Source organism: Moschus berezovskii, chromosome 25, assembly GCF_049115385.1.
Source record: "Moschus berezovskii isolate FMDL1 chromosome 25, NW_MosBer_1.0, whole genome shotgun sequence".
NCBI lineage: Eukaryota > Metazoa > Chordata > Mammalia > Artiodactyla > Moschidae > Moschus > Moschus berezovskii.
Genome location: NC_142484.1, coordinates 41,140,255 through 41,150,040, shown reverse-complemented (window position 1 = coordinate 41,150,040; position 9,786 = coordinate 41,140,255). Strand labels below are relative to the sequence as shown.

At 41.4% G+C, this 9,786-nt stretch overlaps 1 pseudogene; it reads left to right on the top strand.

The window, feature by feature from the left end:
* The first annotated feature begins 215 nt into the window (after nt 1–215).
* On the top strand, nt 216–739 carry LOC129548379 (BCL2/adenovirus E1B 19 kDa protein-interacting protein 3-like pseudogene; annotated as a pseudogene).
* Nucleotides 740–9,786: the final 9,047 nt, after the last annotated feature.

Sequence of the window (9,786 nt, the reverse complement as noted above, 5' to 3'; positions counted from 1 at the left end):
GCAAGAAACTGTCAAGTTTTACTTCCATGAAAGTAAAAATGTTGGACGTGTTGCTGCCCGAGAACCACAGACGGTCCTCGCTGCGGGGCCTCAGCCCTTCCAGCCGCCTGAAAACGTCGTCTCGCTTAGTAGAACAGCCGCCGCCCCGGCACAAAAGCAACATCTATGAGGAAGGCGAACAGTCTCTGCCCCTGCCCGCCGGCCTCAGCGGCTCCTGGGTGCAGCTCCCCATGAATAGCAGCAATGACCGTGATAACGGCAATGGGAAGAATGGGGGGCTGCAGATCGTACCCTCCTCGATGGGGACGTGGAGAAGATTCTTTAGGACGCACAGCATGAACCTGGACAGAGCTGTTCAAGAGGCAGTTCTCACTGTGACAGCCCTTCCCCACAAGAAGATGGGCAGAACATGTTTGATGTGGAAATGCACACCAGCAAAGACCATAGCTCTCAGTCAGAAGAAGCAGCTGCAGAAGAAAAGAAGTGGATGCTCTGAATAAAAGCGTGGACTGGGTGTCGGACTGGTCCAGTAGACCTGAAAACATCAAACCCAAGGAGTTCCATTTCAGGCACCCTAAACGTTCCGTTTCCTTAAGCATGAGGAAAAGTGGAGCCATGAAGAAGGGGGAGATCTTTCTTAAGCTGTTCATTCCATCGCTCTTCCTCTCCATGTTTTGGCTTTGGGGCTAAGCAAAGCATTGGAAAACGACTGAGCACGCCTTCTGCCAGCATCTACTAAGGGAAGAGAAGAGTCCCTGGGCCAGAGTGTGACTTGTGAAGTGGTGTCTTGTCACAGTAGTTTATTTGAACTTGAGCATTGTAAGTATGACCCAACCTCCACCCTCTTTTTACGTATCCAAGTTCCAGTAACTCTCAAATTCAGTATTTTATTCCAACTCTGTTGAGGCATTTTGCTAATAACCTCATTCCCATTTTGGCCTGTAAAACACTTTAGAATTTCCTAATAAGAGTTTTTCAAGCAGGTTTTAGAAAAGGCAGAGGCACCAGAGATCAAATTGCCAACATCCGCTGGATCATGGAGAAAGCAAGAGAGTTCCAGAAAAACATCTATTTCTGCTTCATTGACTATGCCAAAGCCTTTGACTGTGTGGATCACAATAAACTGTGGAAAATTCTGAAAGAGATGGGAATCCCAGACCACCTGACCTGCCTCTTGAGAAACCTGTATGCAGGTCAGGAAGCAACAGTCAGAACCGGACATGGAACAACAGACTGGTTCCAAATAGGAAAAGGAGTGCATCAAGGCTGTATATTGTCACCTTGCTTATTTAACTTATATGCAGAGTACATCATGAGGAACACTGGGCTGGAAGAAGCACAAGCTGGAATCAAGATTTCTGGGAGAAATATCAATAATCTCAGATATGCAGATGACACTACCCTTATGGCAGAAAGTGAAGAGGAACTCAAAAGCCTCTTGATGAAAGTGAAAGAGGAGAGTGAAAAGGTTGGCTTGAAGCTCAACATTCAGAAAACAAAGATCATGGCATCTGGTCCCAGCACTTCATGGGAAATAGATGGAAAAACAGTGGAAACAGTGTCAGACTTTATGTTTTTGGGCTCCAAAATCACTGCAGATGCTGATTGCAGCCATGAAATTAAAAGACACTTACTCCTTAGAAGGAACGTTATGACCAACCTTGATAATATACTAAAAAGCAGAGACATTACTTTGCCAACAAAGGACCATCTAGTCAAGGCTATGGTTTTTCCCGTGGTCATGTATGGATATGAGAGCTGGACTGTGAAGAAAGTTGATCGCCGAAGAATTAATGCTTTTGAACTGTAGTGTTGGAGAAGACTCTTGAGAGTCCCTTGGACTGCAAGGAGATCCAACCAGTCCATTCTAAGGGAGATCGATCCTGGGTGTTCATTGGAAGGACTGATGCTAAAGCTGAAACTGCAATACTGTGGCCACCTCATGCGACGAGTTGACTCACTGGAAAAGACTCTGATGCTGGGAAAGGTTGGGGGCGGGAGGAGAAGGGGACGACAGAGAATGAGATGGCTGGATGGCATCACCGACTCTGTGGACATGAGTTTGAGTGAACTCCGGGAGTTGGTGATGGACAGAGCGGCCTGGCGTGCTGTGATTCATGGGGTCGCTGAGAGTCGGACACGACTGAGAGACTGAACTGAACTGAATAAGAGTTTACTGTTGTTTAGAAATTTGCAAGGGCTTCTTTTCCGCAAACACCACCAGCAGATTGTAATTTTGTCAAGAATGCCATTGTCTTCTTTCAGTACCACCAGACCTAGACCTGCACCGTTCATGGTACGAATCTTACTTCTTGCAAGGTAACCCACCTGTCTCTCCAAATGAGACCAGGTTGCAAATGATATGAAAGCTTTGTTGTTTTGTTTTCCAAGACAAAGGCAAGACAAATTCCCTAAGCTTGAATTTATACTTATGAAAAAAGAAAACAAAAACAAATAAAACAGACAAAATAAGACAAGGGAAAAAAATATCCTGGGCAATAAAAAGTTATTTTAAACCAAAAAAAGTAAAAATGTCATCGGCCCCAGATGAATAGTTCATCTTGGTGAAACGAGGGCAGACAATATCATCAATATTAACACAAGCATTAAGTTCAGGACATCATTGTTCTGAACTTGTCATTGGTTATGATAAAAACTTCATTTGCAAAATTATTTTAATCTAGAAGATAGAGATTGACATATCTAATAGATTATGCTAGTGTCATCTGGATGAACAGGACATTACTAGAAAATTTTTGGATTTTTTTTAACATTTATTTCTTCCCCATAAGCTGGTGATTTGTTTGTGTCGTGTGTGTGTGTTCAGTTGTTCAGTCGTGTCTGACTCTTTGTGGCCATGTGGACTGTAGCTCTCCAGGCTCCTCGGTCCATGGACTTTCCCAGGCAAGAATATTGGAGTGGGTTGCCATTTCCTTCTCCAGGTGATCTTCCCGACCCAGGGATTGAACTCACATCTCTTGTGTCTGCTGTGTTGACAGGTGGATTCTTTACTGCTGTGCTAGGGTTGGCTCATGATAAAAACAAAACATGCTTTAGCTTATTCAGTATATCCTACTATTTCTTAATCTCTTAAATGCTGATAAAAATCAATCTTAATAAAAGCATTTTTAATTGCCCAAGTGTAACTTATATTTCTTAAATACAACTAAAATCCTCTCAGCTTCAGCTCCCATTCCAGCCACTGCTGCAAACACCTGGGTTTTTTGTTTGTTTGTTTACCACTGTTTTACCTCTTTCCTCTCCCCCGGCCTGACAAACTCACCCCTGCTTCATCATATCACAATCCAGAAGCAGGGGGTTTAACAACATGCAGGCCATCCTTGACCAGTGGAAAGGCGAACTCACGGATGCATGTTTCCTCTTTCTCCAATCAGGTCTAAAACCTACCCAGGTCTTAGACATATTTTATCCCAAAGGATTAAGCAAAAAATCACCCATCACAGTAGCCATTGCATTAGCTTCAGTGTATTGTCTCTCCTTCTCTGTTTCCTTCTTCCTCATTTCTGCTCCCAGAACATATTCCAAATAGACCACCTGCATTCAGGCTTATTACTCAGGCTCCATTTTCAAGGAAACTTATGGTAAAATAAAGATACTTTTGAAGAGCCTAACCATTGAGCACACTGGTAGACAGTCAACTGTGAAGCTATCACCCATTTAATGAGTCCATTCTTTCCAATTGCAAAGTAAATCTATGTCTACTTTCCCACTGGAAATGAGCATCAGCACTTCTATTCTGATGTCTTTTTGCACAGTATTGGACATTAAACACTTGACATTAAATTCTTGCAATCCAATAATCTGCCTTAAATCAAGTCACCTGCACATTCGGCTAGTCTCAAGTATCCACCAGATAAAATGCCCAGAAAGATTTTTTGAGAGAAAGCAAAGGTCCAGTGATGAATCTACTAAACTATTAGATTTCATAAATATTTGAAAATATGAAATAAGAGCCATCTCTGCCTTCACTGAACTTACATCATGGTAAGAGAAACAGATGATAGATTCATATACATACATACATATGCATGCATGATATAGTAAAGACAGTGTACTTACGTGATGATAGCTTCCCTGGAGGCTCAGTGGTAAAGAATCTGCCTGCCAATGCAGGAGACGTAAGAGATGCAGGTTCAATCCCTGGGCTGGGAAGATCCCCTGGAGGAGGAAATGGCAACCCACTCCAGTGTTCTCGCTTGGAGAATCCCATGGACAGAGGAGCCTGGAGGGCTACAGTCCAAGGTGTCACAAAGAACCGACTATGGCTTAGTGACCAAAAAGCAACAAAATTTACATTATATACAAAATGTAGTTCTGTTATACAGAAAATGAATGTGAAAATAATGTGATACTTAGATTTTCCACCCCACCCCCCAAACAAAAATCTTAGCTTTAAAAATTTTGGATATATTGTTAAATTTCTGAGTCTCCGTGTTCTGAAATGTTACATGGAAACAGTGATAACTACCTTGAAAACTTTCTGCGAAGATTCAAATAAACAATATGTGAAAAGCTTTTGGCATTTAATATGTGGTACAATGGACAGGGAGGCCTGGCGTGCTGTGATTCATGGGGTCGCGGAGAGTCGGACACGACTGAGCGACTGAACTGAACTGAACTGAACCTAGTACCTGCTCCTATTACTCTTTGCACATAATTTTCATCATTATCATTAATAACAAATTTCATTTGCTGTCACTAATGTAAGGTGACCATGACCATTAATTCAACAAATGTTTGAGAACCTGCCCAATGACGGGCACTGTGATAACCAACACAACACAGGCAAGAAAGCAGTAATGGTAAAAAGAAATTCATTAGGTTGTTTAGTGGACAGAGAAATGGGGAGGGCTCGTTGGACTCTTTGAATAGGCTTTAGACACAAAGGTAAAGAGAAGGGAGCAGTCCTAATAACAAGCTCACAGCACAGTACCAGAGCTAGGAGTTCTACCCGGAGGTCATGACTTCCTGAGCCTGGCATTGGAAAAGCTGCAGCATTTCCATCACTCTTGGGGCGTATGACAATGACACCATTGTTGTCTCACTGGCTTCTCTTTAGCAAGTGTTGAGTTGAAACTCACTCAAGCAGAGCTATTTATCTGCCCTTGCCTCTCTGTTCTATTGTCTGTGTTTTGTCGTCATGTCTATTCAATTAAGATTGATATCTGTACCAAAGGAATCTGAGTTCTCACCAAGCCCCAAAGAGCAATTACTCACTGGAAACCAAAGCACTGTGGCTCCCTTATGTTCTGAGGGCAAACAGCCGCTGAATGATGAATGGCGTATTCTGTTTTGTTGTGGCTGTTGTAGTTGAATATATTTCAAGCAATAGTTAAGGTGACACTCAGCAGAAACACATCAGTAACCAGTGCAAACAAGATTACTCCTTTCGTTAATGGATGGATAGTCCTTACATTCTTCCTCATTTTATTTTATCCATAGTTATTGTTTCCAGGAACAAGGCAGATTGACTCTTATTTAGACCTATTTGAATTAATAAGATTTATTTCTTCCTTGTAAATTGTGTTGAATGAATCCTTTTGGACAACACTGAGGACCGAGTATTGGATGAGCTACTTAATCAGGAGCTCTATAGAACCCAAGACTTACTAATGCAAAATTGGGCCATGAGGATGCTGACAGAACAGATGAGCTGTCCAGACAAGTTTGAGAAATGCCCTCCTTGGGGTGTATTACAAACCTTTGCACACACATCAGGAAAGACAACACATTTGGACTATGTTATTATAAGCTAGGCTAGGATAGTCTCAGTTACGATACCAGATTTGGGGAATCCTGGATCTTACCCAGTTTGGAGGGCCATTCTGAAGAAAAGGAAGTTTTAAAACATAAATAGGAAATTGGGTACAAAATTCAAACTGAAAAAAAGAAATTCCAATAAACTGCAAATCTTAAAAAGCTGACAAATGCCAAAAACGTCACCAATATTCAGGAAAATAACGCTTACTATGACTGATTGAACCACTTCTGTTATACTTTATACATGTTTTTGCTGCTTACTCTTTGATTGCTTCTTTATTTGACAATGTTGTTGTATTATTCTTTGTAGAAGAAAATCAAAAGAGTACTTTTTCTAGCATGGTTGATCAAATACTGTTTTATATTATTAACAATTTCAACAAACCTAGACAGCATATTAAAAAGCAGAGACATCACTTTACCGACAAAGGTCCATAGAGTCAAAGGTATGATTTTTCCAGTAATCATGTACAGATGTGATTTGGACCATAAAGAAGGCTGACCACCAAAGAACTGATGCTTTCAAATTGTGGTGCTAGAGAAGAGCTTTGAGAATCTCTTGGCTGCAAGGGGATCAAACAAATCAGTCCTAAAGAAAATCAACCTTGAATATTCATTGGAAGGACTGATACTGAAGCTGAAGCTCCAATACTTTGGCTACGTGAAAGCCACCTCTTTGGAAAAGACCCCAACGCTGGGAAATATTAAAGACAGGAGGAGAAGGGGACAACAGCGGATGAGATGGTTGGATGGCATCACCGACCCAAAGGACATGAGTTTGAGCAAATTCCAGGAGATAGCGGAGAACAGGGGAGCCTGGCGTGCTGCAGTCCATGGGGTTGCAGAGTCCAACATGGCTCAGTGACTGAACAACAGAGGCATTGGTGAGAACTGAATCCTGTTTACAATGTTACGTTGTAACATCTGATGATGGGAAGAACATTCCACAGACAAGCTTCCAGCTCCTTCCAGTAAGCCCGGCCTACATATTCCAGGGTCAGGCAGAGTAGGACATATACTGTGATGTGATGTCTAGCCCTGCATTTTGCTATCACAATGCCTGGCAGAGCAAGTGTTAGGACTATTCCTGGAAGCCATTGCTATGGAACTGTTTGTGGAAGAGGCCACTTTTCATGAAAGAGCTGGTAGCATCACCCAGATTATTAGTGACAAATACTGGTCTACATCCTCATATGGCAACTTCGTTAGCCTCTTGTTCTTTCCTAAGTATGTATGCATTTGAACTCAGATCCTTTCAACTTTCTATTGATATTTTTGGCTTCCTTTGTATTTCTCCAAATCCTTTCTAAGTTGAGAAACCCCGGAAAGAACATAGATCCCTCCTAAGCATGATGTTCCTGCTGCTTTTAATGGGAAGATACCCCCATCATTCTACAGGCATATCAGAGAACTCATTTCTGCAAAATACAGCAGATAGTCATCAAAAGGACATTTAGAAAGTGTTTTTACTGAAAACACATTCAAGACTTTCAAAGGTAAAAGGGAAATAAAAATATGATCCTTAAAGCTAATGTAACATTTTGCCTACAAACTTGGCAAAATTTGCTGACAAACGATGCCAATTATTGAATGATTAACCATAAATTAATAATTCTGCAATTTAATTTTGGTATAAGATCTTGGAGTTTTAAGGAAAACATAGTTGAAACCACTAATCTTGAAACTATCTGATAATTACATGACATGCTTGGCTTCCTTTTCTGAAATTTGTCAGTGGTTTTATAACTGAAAACATTGCTAGATATGGAAGCAGGCACAAATTCAACACATAGAATTGCTTAATGTCATTTCTTCTCCTAACAAGCTTAGTGAGAAATGAAAAGAAGAAATAAAAGACATTTCTTATTTCCATGCTTCCTCCAAGCAAAGCAGGAGAACTGCAACAGATTCCATGCTTTAGTGAGCACTCCATTATCTCATTTTGCTAAGAATCAAATCATAAAAGACATCTGTGCTCAATAACTCCTCTCCCATACCAGCAAACTGCCACCAACAGTGAAAGAACTCGGCCATGCCAGAAAGAACCGTTCTGGCTTCAAACAGACTGTTAACATGAAGATAAGGGGCATATACTACCAAAAATGATTAATGCAAAAAAAAAAAAAATCAAATGGGTAACAGTTGATCTTCTGTTAATCAAATGGTTAGGAAACCTCCATTAGATTGAATTTGCCAGTTGAAGTGAAGGGAAAGCACGACACCATTTTTATGAGACCTGTTATTTGAGACCCTGCTGTGGGGTTATGGTTTTCAATGCTTTTTAAACTACTTTCTTTAAAACAAAAAAAATTTGTTTGTCAGATTGCCTTTGCATTCTTTTTATGTGTGTGTGTTTATTGCCGTGCTGGGCCTTGGTTGCTGCATACTGACTTCTCTCTATTGCGGTGAGCAGGGGCTACGCTCTAGATGCAGGGTGCAGGCTCCTCTTGTTGCGGACGCTCCTCCTGCTGCGGAGCAGGGCTCTGGGCACACAGGCTTCAGTAGTTGTATGGCACAGGCTTAGTTGCCCCATGGCATGTGGAGTCTTCCCGGACAGGGGATCACACCCGTGTCCCCTGCACTGGCAGGCGGATTCATAACCAGTGGGCCACCAAGCAAGACCACACTAGGCTCTTCCTTGATGAACAGCAAAATCTCTCCCGCTTTTCAGCATCCGTCCAGAGGCCTTGCTCTAGTCTTCCTAATGAAATCACTGAGAGACAGAGGAAAGTTTATTTTCTTATAAGAAGACCTTTCCTTCCGCCTTCTCACAAAAATAATGACTTTGGGTGGTGTCTCAGTTTTAAATTTTGTGTAATATTAAATACATTATTTTCATACACCCTCTGGCAGAGTATGATATGTCTTCCAGGGGAAGAGTGTCTCTGCCCACTCCCTACACATAGGGGAGAAATGCTGCTCTAAGACTAAATAATTCCAATTTTCTGCTTTAGTAAATAGGATGGAGAGAATGTAATTGAATTCCCATTTAGCACTTAGCATCTAAGCATCTAATAGTGCCTCAGGCTCTGGGTGGTAAACTTGACTCTTCATCCTAGCGCTAGAGCTGCAGATTTACAAGAGAGGAAAGCTAGACTGGAAGGTGTACCAGGAAGCCAGGAAACTCCAGGGTGCCTCCCTCCAGTAATTTTTTTTTAAGTCCTTATTAGCATGATCATGGTTCCGAATTGAAACTTGAAAATATCTAGGCTACACCACGCAGTTCTGTCTTTGGTGTTTTTGCCCCCAAAGCATCTTCTATCACTTATAAAAAAAAAAAAGCTAATCTCATTTTTACCCTCTGGCTTGGAACCCTCCTATGTTTGCAGACAGGGGACGATTTTCTCATGTTGGTATTTGCTCGGGCTCTGGATATTAACTGCCATAATTCTTCTCCCACGCTCCTGGCAATTAATCCCTCATGTAATATGCATAGTTTAATGCCCTTTTACTGCCTGACCTCCACTCTCACATCTCCCCAGGCTAATACATCGCTAACACCTGGACTCTGCCTTCCAGTTTTAAGACATATTGAACTCAGGAAACAAAAACAGGACAGGACTGAAGTGTCTCATTTTCCTCCCACCTTTTCACGGCCTTTTGGGTTTCACCTTGAAATCAATTAAGAGAGGACTGTCAAACACAGCAACCTAAACAAGATGAAAAGGCAGAGAAATATTCAGCAGATAAAGGAACATGATAAAAGCCCACCAAACCAAACAAAAGAGGAGGAGATAGGGGGTCTACCCAAAAAAGAATTCAGGATAATGATAGTAAAAATGAGCCAAAATCTTTAAAACACAATGGAGTTAAAGATAAATAGTCTGGAGACAAGGAATGAGAAGATGCAAGAAAAGTTAAAAAAAAAAAAAAAAAAGAGAGGACTGTCAGGTGGAATTGCACCATTTCATCTGGGTACTGTGCCCTGCTTCCTCTTTATGCTGACTCATGAAACATCAAGATCCCAGACATGTTTAAACAGTAGTTAAGCATCACAGCAAGTCA